This window comes from Rhagoletis zephyria, unplaced genomic scaffold, assembly GCF_001687245.7.
Source record: "Rhagoletis zephyria isolate East Lansing unplaced genomic scaffold, Rhagoletis_zephyria_1.1 Rzeph_scaffold_01873, whole genome shotgun sequence".
In the NCBI taxonomy this organism is placed as follows: Eukaryota; Metazoa; Arthropoda; class Insecta; order Diptera; family Tephritidae; genus Rhagoletis; species Rhagoletis zephyria.
Genome location: NW_016158957.1, coordinates 15,744 through 28,203, shown reverse-complemented (window position 1 = coordinate 28,203; position 12,460 = coordinate 15,744). Strand labels below are relative to the sequence as shown.

Sequence of the window (12,460 nt, the reverse complement as noted above, 5' to 3'; positions counted from 1 at the left end):
ACTGAATAATCTTCAGTAGTTACTAAAATATCGAAGTTTTCGTATTTCCGAAAATTACCGTTATATGGGATGTGGGTGTGGTTATTGTCCGATTTTTTTAAATTTTCGGCCATTTAGTATGCTGTATCAAGGCCAACAACTTTGCCTAGTTTAGAAGAAATTGGTGCAGCGGTTACCAAGATATACACATGTAACCATAAGTGGGCTACGCCAATTTTCCAAAAATTTATAATATTCTTAATTTTCGTCTAAAAATTATTGTAAATATCAATTTTGAGTGAATTATCTTCAGTAGTTCCTAAAATATCGCAGTTTTTGTATTTCTGGAAATTACCGTTATATGGGAAGTGGGCGTGGTTACAGTCCGATTTCGCCCATTTTCAATACCAACCTACCTTGGATTAACGGAAACCTACGTACCAAATTTCGTTGAGATATCTCAATTTTTGCTCGAGTTATCGTGTACACGGACGGACGGACAGACAGACATAGCTTAATCGACTTCTCTATTCATTCTGAGCATTTATGTATACATTTGTCTATATCTACCTCGATTCGTTTTGCCTGTTACAAACAACCGTTATGTGAACAAAATTAATATACCCTTGTGCACAAGTGCGCTCGGGTATAAAAGGCACGAGGCCAAAAGAAGCGAAACAAAAAGCTAAAAGAAGAAGATTTTCTGATTAGATAATCAAAATCTATTGGAATTATTTCAAGTATTTTTCTAGTACTATTATTATCCTTCTAAATGCACTCTCGAATGGTGCTATACGATTTTTCCTTCAAGAGTTACGTCCTCTTTAACCATCTTGTCCTCGAATCTAACATAGCCATAGTTTCTGAAGGAAAACTCGTAAAGCACCCTCTAAGGCGCATTTTGAATGTTAAGAATAGTACTAAATGTCATAGAGCAAATAAAAGTGGCCATTAAAGCCTTTTTTCGTGTACTTAACCCCGGAAAACCTCAATAGCTTGGCACAGTTGTAAGCTCCAGTTCGAGTTCTAAGCAGAAAATTACTTCTGAAACGACTTACAGCCGCACAGCAACAGAAGTCTGTATTCATAATTATTATGTTCTTAATTTCTTTGGATTACATTTCAAATCGCAAGTCTACTTAATTCATGCTATTTATTGCATAAAACAGACTACAAGCTATTTTTTACAAATATTGACTTCAAAATTAATTTTATCAGTTCAATGAATACGTAGCTCTTGAGTTCCATCCTTAAGCTAAGAAACTGTGTACCAACTTTTGAAAACATTATATAAGGAGAGCAGACTTTTTCGATAATATAAAGCAACTGTTGAAAGAAGAAAAACTATCCGAAAGTTGTATTCTAGCGAGTTTGAGCAACAGTAACAGTCCCCGTTTTGGGCCATATGATCATTTTCTTTAATTTACATATAGAGTCGGAAAGAATCAGCACGATTCGTAATATGTTTATAATGAAGGCCTATAACGAAGGAGCAATTACATCGTAAAAAAAATAATAACGAGTTGTGGTTCTGATATTTCGGGCCCCTTCAAGAAGCCCGGGCGCGGGGGGATTCACCCCTTTCCCCCACCCTCTCGACGGGCCTGAATATAAATTGATAAATCGGTTACCGAGATACACATTTGTGGTCATAAGTGGGCGGCACCACGCCCATTATCCAAAAATTTTTAATTTTATAATTTTCTGCTAAGTGGTTATTGTAATCATCGATCTTAAGTGAATTAGCTCCTGCAGTTACTAGTTTATCGCAGTTTTCGTGTCTCTGTAAATTACCGTTATATGGAAGGTTGGCATGGTTATTGCCCGATTTCAAAGATTTTCGACAGATTTCTTAGCTAGACCCTACTCGTACCGAGTTTGATAAGGATTGGTGAAGCGGCTACTGAGATACGGCATTTCACGCCCATTTTCCAAAAATTTCATAATAATATTATTTTTTACCACAATTCTATTCCACATACTAATTTTCAACAATTTGCATCTAATACTTACTGAAATATCGCCGTTTTTGCATTTTTCCAAAATACCGTTATATGGGAAGTGGGAGTGGTTACAGTCCGATTTAGCCCATTTTCAATACCAATACCTACCTTGGATAAAGGGCAACCCCCATACCAAATTTCAGTGCATTTAAAGTTTCTGAGCCCAGAATTGTCAAAATCGACCACACCAAAAGCATTTCTATCGTCTCTTTTTCCCCAAAAATGTATGAAATGTTGTCAAGTATGCAAAAATAAGCAAGTTAGTCGAATATATGCAAAAACCAACAAAATTTCCACATATTTGCCAAATAAGCCTTTCAAGCATTTGCTTAGATTTACCAGCATTGTTTATAATAACAGAAATTACTTATAATGCAACGCCAAAATGAAAGCAAATGTATAAGGAATATATTGGCACCATATTCACTTGTATCTTCGTTTTTGACTTTGGGTGATAAGTGTCCTGGTCGGTGGGTCCAGGCTTATAGCAGCCCTAGTGTAGGGTGATCCATCTAGAGCTTACCATCCACTAGAATAAAATCATCTAAATCTGGAAAATATCTACAAATAACTTGTTTGCGTTATTTTCAATTTCAATTTCAATTTTGTTATTTTATTTTGGTTTTTCAATAACAATTAAAATAATTTTCTATGAACTTTTTATTTAACTAATTAATTTAATGACATCTTCTCAGTTTCTTTCAACTTTGGAGGTTTAGTTTAAGATAAAATAGTAAAAAATATTTTAAGAACTCAAATATTTAAGATATCTTTTCAGAGATAGTAGTCGAGAGCAGGGCCGTAGAGAGACAACTCGGGCCCGGGACTAAAAATTCGCGGGCCCCTATATATAAATTGTATTAATTTAAAACCATATGGCCCAAATCGCCGAAAACGAAACCTAGGTGAACAATTTTGAAAGCAATTTCCTATACTCTTCATTATCCATGTGTTTTCGCTGCAAAACTATTTGTAACGTAAGTCTTTTTTACTAATGGAATTTTCAGGTAAAATTATTTTTTATTTAGTTAGAGATAGGGCTCATGTGAATGCAACATTGTAAGCTATTCAACGTGCTATTGACCCATAGTTAAAATTTATATTCTTTCTAACTCAAATAGTCTCCGAAAATGAAAATTATTTAGAAAAAAAAACGCTAGAATTATATTATATCAAAAAGGAACGAGGCCAAAATAAGCAAAATAAGATGCCAAAAGAAGACGATTTTTTGATTAAATGGTAAAAATCTATTGGTATTATTTCAAGTAGTACTATTATTGTGCTTCAAAATGCACTCTCGAATGGTGCTATACGATTTTTTCTTCAGGAGTTACAGCACTGAAATTGCCGTGTCCTCGAATCTAACATCGAAAAACCATGCTTTTCTAAGTCATTACGTCATCTTCCAATGGCCATATTTTCTGAAGGAAAAATTGTAAAGCACCTCTCGAAGGCGCATTTTGAAGGGTAAGAGTAGTACTAAGTGGCACAGAGCAAACAAAGTGGCGATTAAAGCTGTTTGGAGCAGTTGCAAACTCGAGCTCGAGTTCTAAGCAGAAAATTACTTCTGAAACGACACAGCACAGCAACAGAAACTTTCAAATCGCAAGTGTACTGAATTCATGGTACTTATTGCATAAAACAGACTGCAGCCCTTTAAAAAGCTAATTATAATCTACACGTATGCATATCGCGCAGGTAATGTAACAGTTGTTTTCTGTAACGTAACAGTTCGACTATTTTTTGCAAATATTGACCTAAAAATTAATTTTACCAATTCACGAAAACCTATCCGAAAGTTGTATTCTAGCGAGTTTCATCGGTATTTGAAAAGCACTGTGAGCTAAAACGTGTTATAACAGTATGTGTTTCGGGTAATATTATATATATTTATATATTTATATTTATATTTTCTTTAATTTATAGGGTCAGAAACAATCAGAACGAACCGGAATATATCTATAATAAAAGTCTATAACGAAGGAGCTATTACATAAAAAAAAAATAATAACAAGTTATGGTTCTGATATTTCGGGCCCCTTAAGAAGCCCGGGCCCTGGGGGATTAACTTCTTCCCCTCCCTCTCGACGGGCCTGGTCGAGAGATATAGCTTTAATTTAAGCCAGGAAGGTTCTATCACCTTTTGTTTCTTTGCTAGAGCTTCTAATATATTGCAAAAACCGCGATTTTTTGACACTTTCACCTCGTTTTTTCCAAGATCTGGAGCTGATGGAAACTTTATGCTTAGGGATTCGTAATCAGCACAAAAAAATCTATCAGAAACAGCTTTAACTTTTGTTATGTCTCTTGGGCAAACTTTCAATTTCCTATAGGGTAGTTTAAGGAGCTTTTCGGCCGGTTTAATAAAAAGCAAACAATGTTCCTTTTCCTCCTACGCGTTTCGATGTTTTTCACATCTTCCTCAGGGAGTCTGGTGTTTATTCAAAACAGAACATAAAAAACAAACAATTAGGCTCACATGTATGAACATAAAAATTATATCAATTACGATTCGTTGGTATAACAATTTTTATCTGCAAAACTTAACTTACATTGAACATCAAAAAAAAGAAAATAGAACAAAAAACACACACTGATATCAACTTCTTTATATTTAAGTGTACTTCTGCTCGTCTGTTCTCCTATTGCACATTATTGCTGTCCTGTATGCGCAATTTATATTGTCGACGTCTTCCTTAAAATGCATTGCATTCTGTATTTTGTGTTGTATTCGCAAACTTTCTAATATTAGTCNTGGCCATTTTGAGGGAAAACTTCGGAGAACAATTCATCTCAAGAAATGGACCGGTAAGTTGGCCACCAAGATCATGCGATTTGACGCCTTTAGACTATTTTTTGTGGGGCTACGTCAAGTCTAAAGTCTACAGAAATAAGCCAGCAACTATTCCAGCTTTGGAAGACAACATTTCCGAAGAAATTCGGGCTATTCCGGCCGAAATGCTCGAAAAAGTTGCCCAAAATTGGACTTTCCGAATGGACCACCTAAGACGCAGCCGCGGTCAACATTTAAATGAAATTATCTTCAAAAAGTAAATGTCATGGACCAATCTAACGTTTCAAATAAAGAACCGATGAGATTTTGCAAATTTTATGCCTTTTTTTTAAAAAAAAAGTTATCAAGCTCTTAAAAAATCACCCGTTATCTGTGTTCTCCACATCTAATATTTTTGCATTTTTAAAGTGCTGTATGCCCGCAATTCGTTAAATGTTGTGCTAATGCAGACGTTGTGTCTTATTTCTAGCGTCCGTTTTATGTTCGCCTATGCTAATACCGAGAGCGCGCTTAGTTGTGCCTATGGATATTTTATTGCATGCTTCCCCAGCTTTACCATTGCATTTGATTTCGTAAAGCACGTTATGTTGTTGTTCTTTGTTTATTTCGTCTTTTGTTTTGCTAAAAATTCTATTGATCGTTCTATGTGGTTTATGTGCAAATGTTATGTTTTTATTTTGGATGATTTTTTGTATTGTTTTACAGTCCGTTATTCCTTGTATATATGTGACGCCTGTTGTTTGTAGTTTCGGGTTGAATTTTGCCGTACCAGAAATTTTTCCTTATGTGGTCCATAACACCCTTCGCACCCCTATTTAGTTATAGTTTTGTAAAATAATTCAATGAATATCATCGTGCATGTGCAGTAGACTGCGCCTTATTTGGCAACTTTGTCTTAAAAAGCAAGACTCCCCTAGAAGTGTTCATTTGGTCATAAAAACGTGACCTGCGAAAAATTTTTCAAATCGGATAACGGAAAGACGTGCCTCAAAGGCCCTTAACTTCAGCAAATTCATGGAATTTTTCACAAAGCGGTCAATATTTTACCTATATGTCAATGGGAAATTCAATATCATTTAATTTAATTTATCCCCGATGTCAAAAATAGCTACAGTATTTTAAACTTAAAATTTAAAGTTATTGAGATTTTTTTTTGGGAAAAAGCCGTTAGTCCTTTTGAAAAACTCAACATGGCGTCTCAAATATGGCATCTAAATTAACTGTAAATTAGATTTTGCTTTACAAATTTTGTGCCACTGGAGAACCCAACACTAAAAGAGAAAAGTTCCCTACAACTTTGGCATTTGAACATGCTACGCATTGTTATCAGAAATTGTTGAAAAATGGCGAACACCGTGACAATGCAAAATTTTTTCGCGCTTTTTGCTAATTATTTAAATTAAAAATAATTTTTTTAAGTTTGTATAAAAAAATTTAGTTATCTACAAATCTGTGTACAACCGTTTTTTACGAAAAATGCAAAACTAGCTTGCAAATTGCAAACACCCAAAAAACCTAAAATCCAAGAATGCGGAATGTTCCGGTATGAAATTTAGGGGCGAGACTGTGGATCCATGATCTACGTGTCAAATAGAAATAAACTGCATCAAAAGTTCGCTACTACAATTTTTTTTCTTCGTACCAATTTGATCTAAATTTACTTGGCTAAAATTTAAGTTCTGAGTTCCTAGAAAATTGTAATTTTACGTGGATAAAACCTCAATAACTTAAAAATTTGGAGAGGTTTAAAAATAGGTTAGCCATATTTGATATCGGGGGCAAAACTACATCAAGTGCCATTAAAATAAATTCCACACTGAATTATTAAAATTGCATGAAAATACTGAACTTTAGGGCCTTTCGAGGCACTTCTTTCCGTGGTCCGGTTTTAAAACTTTTTCGCAGGGCACGTTTTTATGACCGAAGGAAAATTTCTAAGAGAAGTCTTGCTTTGTAGCTTATCTGGATGTTAATGTTGACTCAGTATTAAAAAAATGTTTTTATATACCTCGGTGAATTGTATGTGACTTTTCTTTGGGTTTTGCTAAATTATATCCACAATTAAATACAATATGCTGAATACTCTACATAAAACAATGATATTCTTGGTTGTTACGAATGACTTTACATAAGATAACTACGCAAAATAAAGCGGGAACGAAAAGTTTTATTTGTTCCTTCAAACAAAATAATTCAACAAAAATCTACCAAAATGAGAAAAAAATTACCTTTTTACCAACCCAAATTTTGTCTACAAATTTTGGTAACAATTTACTGCGTGTTTATATCATACCTGGACTTTTTCTTTGGGGTTATGTGAAGTCAGAAGTCTTCGTCGAAAAGCCAGCTATGATTCACAACTTGAAAGTCAGCATTACTCGCTGTTCCTGTTCTGTTTTAAGCGTTTTGTTTAAAATTAAAAAACCTAGGTCTAGATCAGGCATGGGCAGCGTTGGCAGAACTCCATAAGCATGTGCAAAACTTTTGCACTTGCTTATGGAGTTCAGCCTGCGCTGCTCATCACTGGTCTAGATGGATCGCCATATATTTATCCAGATTCTGGATGAAAAACAAATACTTTTCAGTTGGAGTTTTACAAATACTTTTTAGAGTGTATCTTAATTTCAAAAAGGTGATAAAATAATAAATCCCAAACCACCCCGTTGTAAAATCCTAGATCCGGCACTAGTTGTTTCACAAATTAGCAGAATTAAGATTAAAAAAGTAAAGAAAACAATTAGTGTTGATAAAAGGCTTGTTTAACTTTGAAAGACGTTTATTTTTTTACTCATTTTCTGATGATTTAAATTTTTTTAAATTTTGTATTTTGGATATCTCGTGGAACTTCAAATGTTTCCATTTACTTTTGCCATTTCCTTTTTCTGCTCAGCGATCAACAAAAAATTAAAGCTGATGCCAGATGAAACGCTTATAAGTTATAAATGCCACGCAAAGCCACAAAGTTTTATCTGGCATCAGCTTAAGGTTTTTTCCTGAGCGGCGCCGCTCATTCGTTCATTGTGTGGCCAAAGTCTTAAAGTGCTTTGCAGCAGCAGGAATAGGGTATTTTTTTTTTTTGTAATCAATGCAAGACAATTTTTATTTTTTCAATAACTGCGAATAAAATTCCGGAATAGATTTAAGCACTATTACGAAAAATAACTTATTGTGAGTTCTAAACTTTTCAAAGAAAGGCATAAGCCTGGGCGCTTGATAACGGAAGAGTGGCTCTAATGTATTATTAATGTATTAATCCGGCACCAAATTGTAGTAATGCCAGTTGCTTCTTCACATTGAATTCCGTTAAGACTGGGTAGAATTTTTTGAAAATTTGGTGAGTATATCTTTCGATTTGATTTTTTTATTGCCGTTCTTAAAATGAGCACCGGATGTGTATGTATGGACGCATATATGTTAAGTACCTACAGTGACGAGCAAAATTGTAACATGATGTAACACTTTTTATTTCAGCCACCGCTATCTTTCAAAGTTCTAACGACTTTCATACTTTTGTTGTATATTCTTATTGGTACACCCCTACTCCCGCTCTCATAACGATTTGAGGTCAATCCAACAACAATAAAAAAACCTGGAGACAAAAATGTAAATTAAGGCAGATGTTACAGTTTTGCACACACTCTCAGTTTTGCATTTTACAGTTATCTTTTGCTTAGTTGGAAGTCAGATGACTTTTTTCTGTATTGTAATTTATTCAAGAAGTGATCACCAATAAATAATATGGTTAATCAGGAAACATAAATGTAAATAATAGATTTACTGCGAAAAGGCGGGACCGCAGGGAAAGTGGCAAAAAATTGTGGAGTTTGCCACATGAAAATGTTAAGACTGAGAAAAAATATAGCCTAAAGTGTTACTAAGGACAAAGGAAGTCTGTCAAAATATATTACAGTCCGATATCTTGTGAACTTAGTAGCAAGTAGCGCTGCAGGCACTACTACAGAAGCGCTTAAGGTATTAAAATTGAATGCAAATCAGTAGATAGTGAGGCGAAAAATTGCCAAATTGAGCAAAATGGATCATAAAAGAAGAAAAAAGCAAATTTGATCAAAATACATGTGCGAGTGTGGCAGCGTTTTGCTGCATCGCACGAAAACCGGACCGTTGCCTATTGGGATATGTTAGGCCTTACAAAATGCAATAAAGAACACATTTTTAAGATTTAATTGAGGGTTATTTGGACTAACAAGACTTAATTAATCGCTTTCAATCAGATAGCCGGGCATGGTATTGAATCAAAGACCCAAATTAAGCCTAAGCGCATCATGTACTGCAAACTGTGAATCACAGTGATAGGATCTTAATTGCTTGGGGTTGTATTTCAAAAATTTTGTTGGTCCGTTAGTACGCATTATGCGTAAGGAACAGTATCTGTTCATATTTCAACAAAATTTGAACTATGTAGTCGAAAAAATTAGAGTTTCTGCTGAAAAATCAACCAAAACGCACTGCACATGTTCGCAAAGACTGGAACAAAAGAAAAAATTTGCCAATTTGAAATGACCTCCACAATCCGAGGACATGAATCTCATCGAGAATTTGCGAAATCAGCTAAAAGCGCAGCTTACTAAATATCCAAGTCCGTCCAATGGAGTACATGAGCTGTGAAAGCAAACCAAGGATATATGGGAGGCTATACCTCCAGAACTTTTACAGAGATACACATTAGGTATGCCAAATTGCAACCAGGAACTAAAAATAGCAAAAGAATACTGAACATTGTGTTAATAATCCTTTTTTTTTGTGAAAATTGTCAAAAAGTTGTTAAAAATATATGAGTGCAAAACTGTACCATTTGCCTTAATTTACGTTTTTGTCTGCTGGTTTTGTTAATGTTGTTGAATTGACTTCAAATCGTTATGACAGAGGAAGCAAAGATGTACCAATAAAAATATACAATAACAGTATGAATGTCGTTAGAACTTGGAAAGATAGCGACGGCTGAAATAAAAAGTGTTACTCCATGTTACAGTTTTGCTCGTCACTGTAGGTACAACTATACCTGCATCATTTTTTAATCACTTGCACATTCATGTGAATTTAAATGCGGAAATAGGTATTTATTTTAACTTAAGCAGCATTAAGATTCGTTTTAAAGCTTTCGTAAACCCTCAGAATTTATTTTCACTATTTCATTTAATTTTTCGGTCTCTTCGTTTTTCCACTCACAGTTTCAAAACTTTTGATTTTGTTTTCCCATACACTGCTGTTCAATGTTTCAAACACTTAATACTTTTATATAGTCACTTTTTCATTCAATTTTATTTATTTAACGTATGCATGTATATTATTTTTCATAAGTAAAGTCATAAAATAAAAGCGATTTTCAAAATCATTTCTTAAGCGATGTTATATGTATATTGACTCCGATCGAATAAAACAATACATTACTGTAAATAATTTGCGGAGCTGCGTTCTCAGTTTCGCTAAATTTCAAACCAATTTGCGCACACTCAGGTGATCGATTGATTGTCTACTACGAAATAGTAAACGATGCCTCCACACATGACTATTATCTTTAACGCCTGCATCTACATACATATGTACAAAATGTATGAAAGGACTTCCTCCTATGTGATACACCGTTTAAACAAACAAACACGCAGCCTTTGTAGATGCCTAAAAGGACAATATGTACAATAAAAATCGTAATTGTCATGAAAACACGGAATTCTGTAGGTACATACTAGAGGTTTATGCCGACAGGCTTTACGGCGGCGGCGTGGTCAACTTCAAAAATAATCGACGTGGCGTCGACGCCGGCGCGTCTGGAAACGCCGGCGCTACTGCCCATAAGGTAGATTCCAAAGAGCCATGAGGCTACTTATCATGTAATCTCGTCAGCGTTGGGCATTCGTCATACCAATGCTATTTAATTCATTGTGAATTACAGCGAAACCCGCTTAAGTACCTAACCCGTATAAGGAACCAAAATTTTTGGGCACCGTGAATATTTTAATGTAATGTAAAGATAATCGCTCTCTTAAGTACCTCCCCGCTTATTTACCCAACCCGCCTAAGTACCTAATTTTTTTGTATTCCAGTTACCATTTTACTTATAATTTTCCCTTTTTAAGTGCTCCCGCAACATGCTCGGCAAACAAATTCCAAAATACCAACGGTAATTTTTAGCTACTTGAAACCTGCACGTTATTACACTAAAATTGAATGGGCTATAAACACTTCTGAGAAAAAAGTTTGAAATTTTGATGATTTTTTTTCAGTGTTCTACAAAATTTTAAGCTTAGGTTTCAGGGCTGTTTGCAGCTCTCAAGAAAAATCGCAAGAAATATTGCCTGCCAACAAGAATTGAAAAATCTTAAAAATTAATAAATAAATATAAGTGGCGAATAACATCATTTTGAATTTGGTCCGAAATGATAGATATGTCTACCACTGTCTGTATGTATAAATATGTATAATCAATGACTTTAAAAAATTTAAGGTTTTGTTTATGTGTTTAAATAATGCTACTATCTTGGTTTCGAACTACGTATACTTCATTAAATGCTCATGTTTTATTCGAGGATTTATCTATGTAAGTTAACAAGAAGATGTAACTACATCAATAATTATAATCGCTTAAGTGCCCCCATCGAGGTACTTAAGCGGGTTCTTTTAAGTACCCAACCCGCCTAAGTACCTCAAAAAGGTGACATTTTTCGTTAGGTACTTAAGCGGGTTTTACTGTAGTTTTAAATTTAAATATTATTACCCCCTACTTGAATTAAAATGTTGAGTGCCGGGCGCTGATTGATGGACGAACAGAAGAAGGTCTGAGGTATTACATACATATACGGTTCCGTATGTTATCTACAGATCCGTATGTACTATTTAAATTTAAAGAGACGAAAAAATTTTAAAAAGTTTAAGTTATTGGAGTAATTTATGTCGCTATTAATAAATTTTTGTAATAATCTTATCTACCGTTATGTTAACCTACGGAGTTCTTACTATTTTTTGCGGGTTATAGATTAAAAACAAGGTTGGTCTACTTTTTTTCAACAGTTAGACCCATCAACTCCCACCAGAACGGGTCTTTTCGACTCTGTTTAAAAAACGGCTTATAGAGGATAGCCGAATGTAATGAAAAATGATACCAATTTTTAACAAAAAGGAGGAACCTTGACCCTGTGTAGAAAACATTGCGATGCGATGGAGCCAAACCTTCCTGGGGTTTGACCGCCACTTAAGAATGCTAACGTAATTTTCACACAGCCACCTACTAGTACTAGGCTAGTACTTATGTATATACGTCGGTGAGACCCCAGAATAAAATAACTTACGAATGTAAAAATTTGCAAAGAAAGGTTTTGCTATTTATTAAAACCCTGTTTAAAAAATATTTAACTCTTTATTAAAGAAAATCAACTGTTTGTTCTATATTCAAGAATTGAGGAGTTAGATGCAAAAAGGGCACTTCTGTTAAAACTGCTTTCTGAGATATTAGCGTTAAAGTTTTTGATGTGTTATAACTTTCTTGTTGTTATGGTATATAAAAAAAATAGTATTGTTATAGTACCGAAAAAAATTGGCTACGAGTGCTCGACCCTAACTTAACTGTAATAAACGCCTTCGATCGAAAAACGTGTTTCCTACGTTTTTTTTTGAGTTACGCCTTTTTTGAAAAATAAAGGAGATCATATTCTCATTCAGTGTCCCAAAT

General features: G+C 34.5%; 1 protein-coding gene across 1 annotated transcript in view; it reads right to left on the bottom strand.

Moving 5' to 3' along the window:
* The window catches only part of fd102C (forkhead domain 102C), a 43,956-nt gene extending 33,695 nt beyond the window's left edge, over positions 1-10,261 (bottom strand). Inside the window, exon 1 of the mRNA XM_017619470.1 lies at positions 10,186-10,261. The gene's annotated coding sequence lies outside the window, so the exon portion shown is untranslated. The remainder of the gene's footprint in view (positions 1-10,185) is intronic.
* Between the last annotated feature and the right edge of the window lie 2,199 nt (positions 10,262-12,460).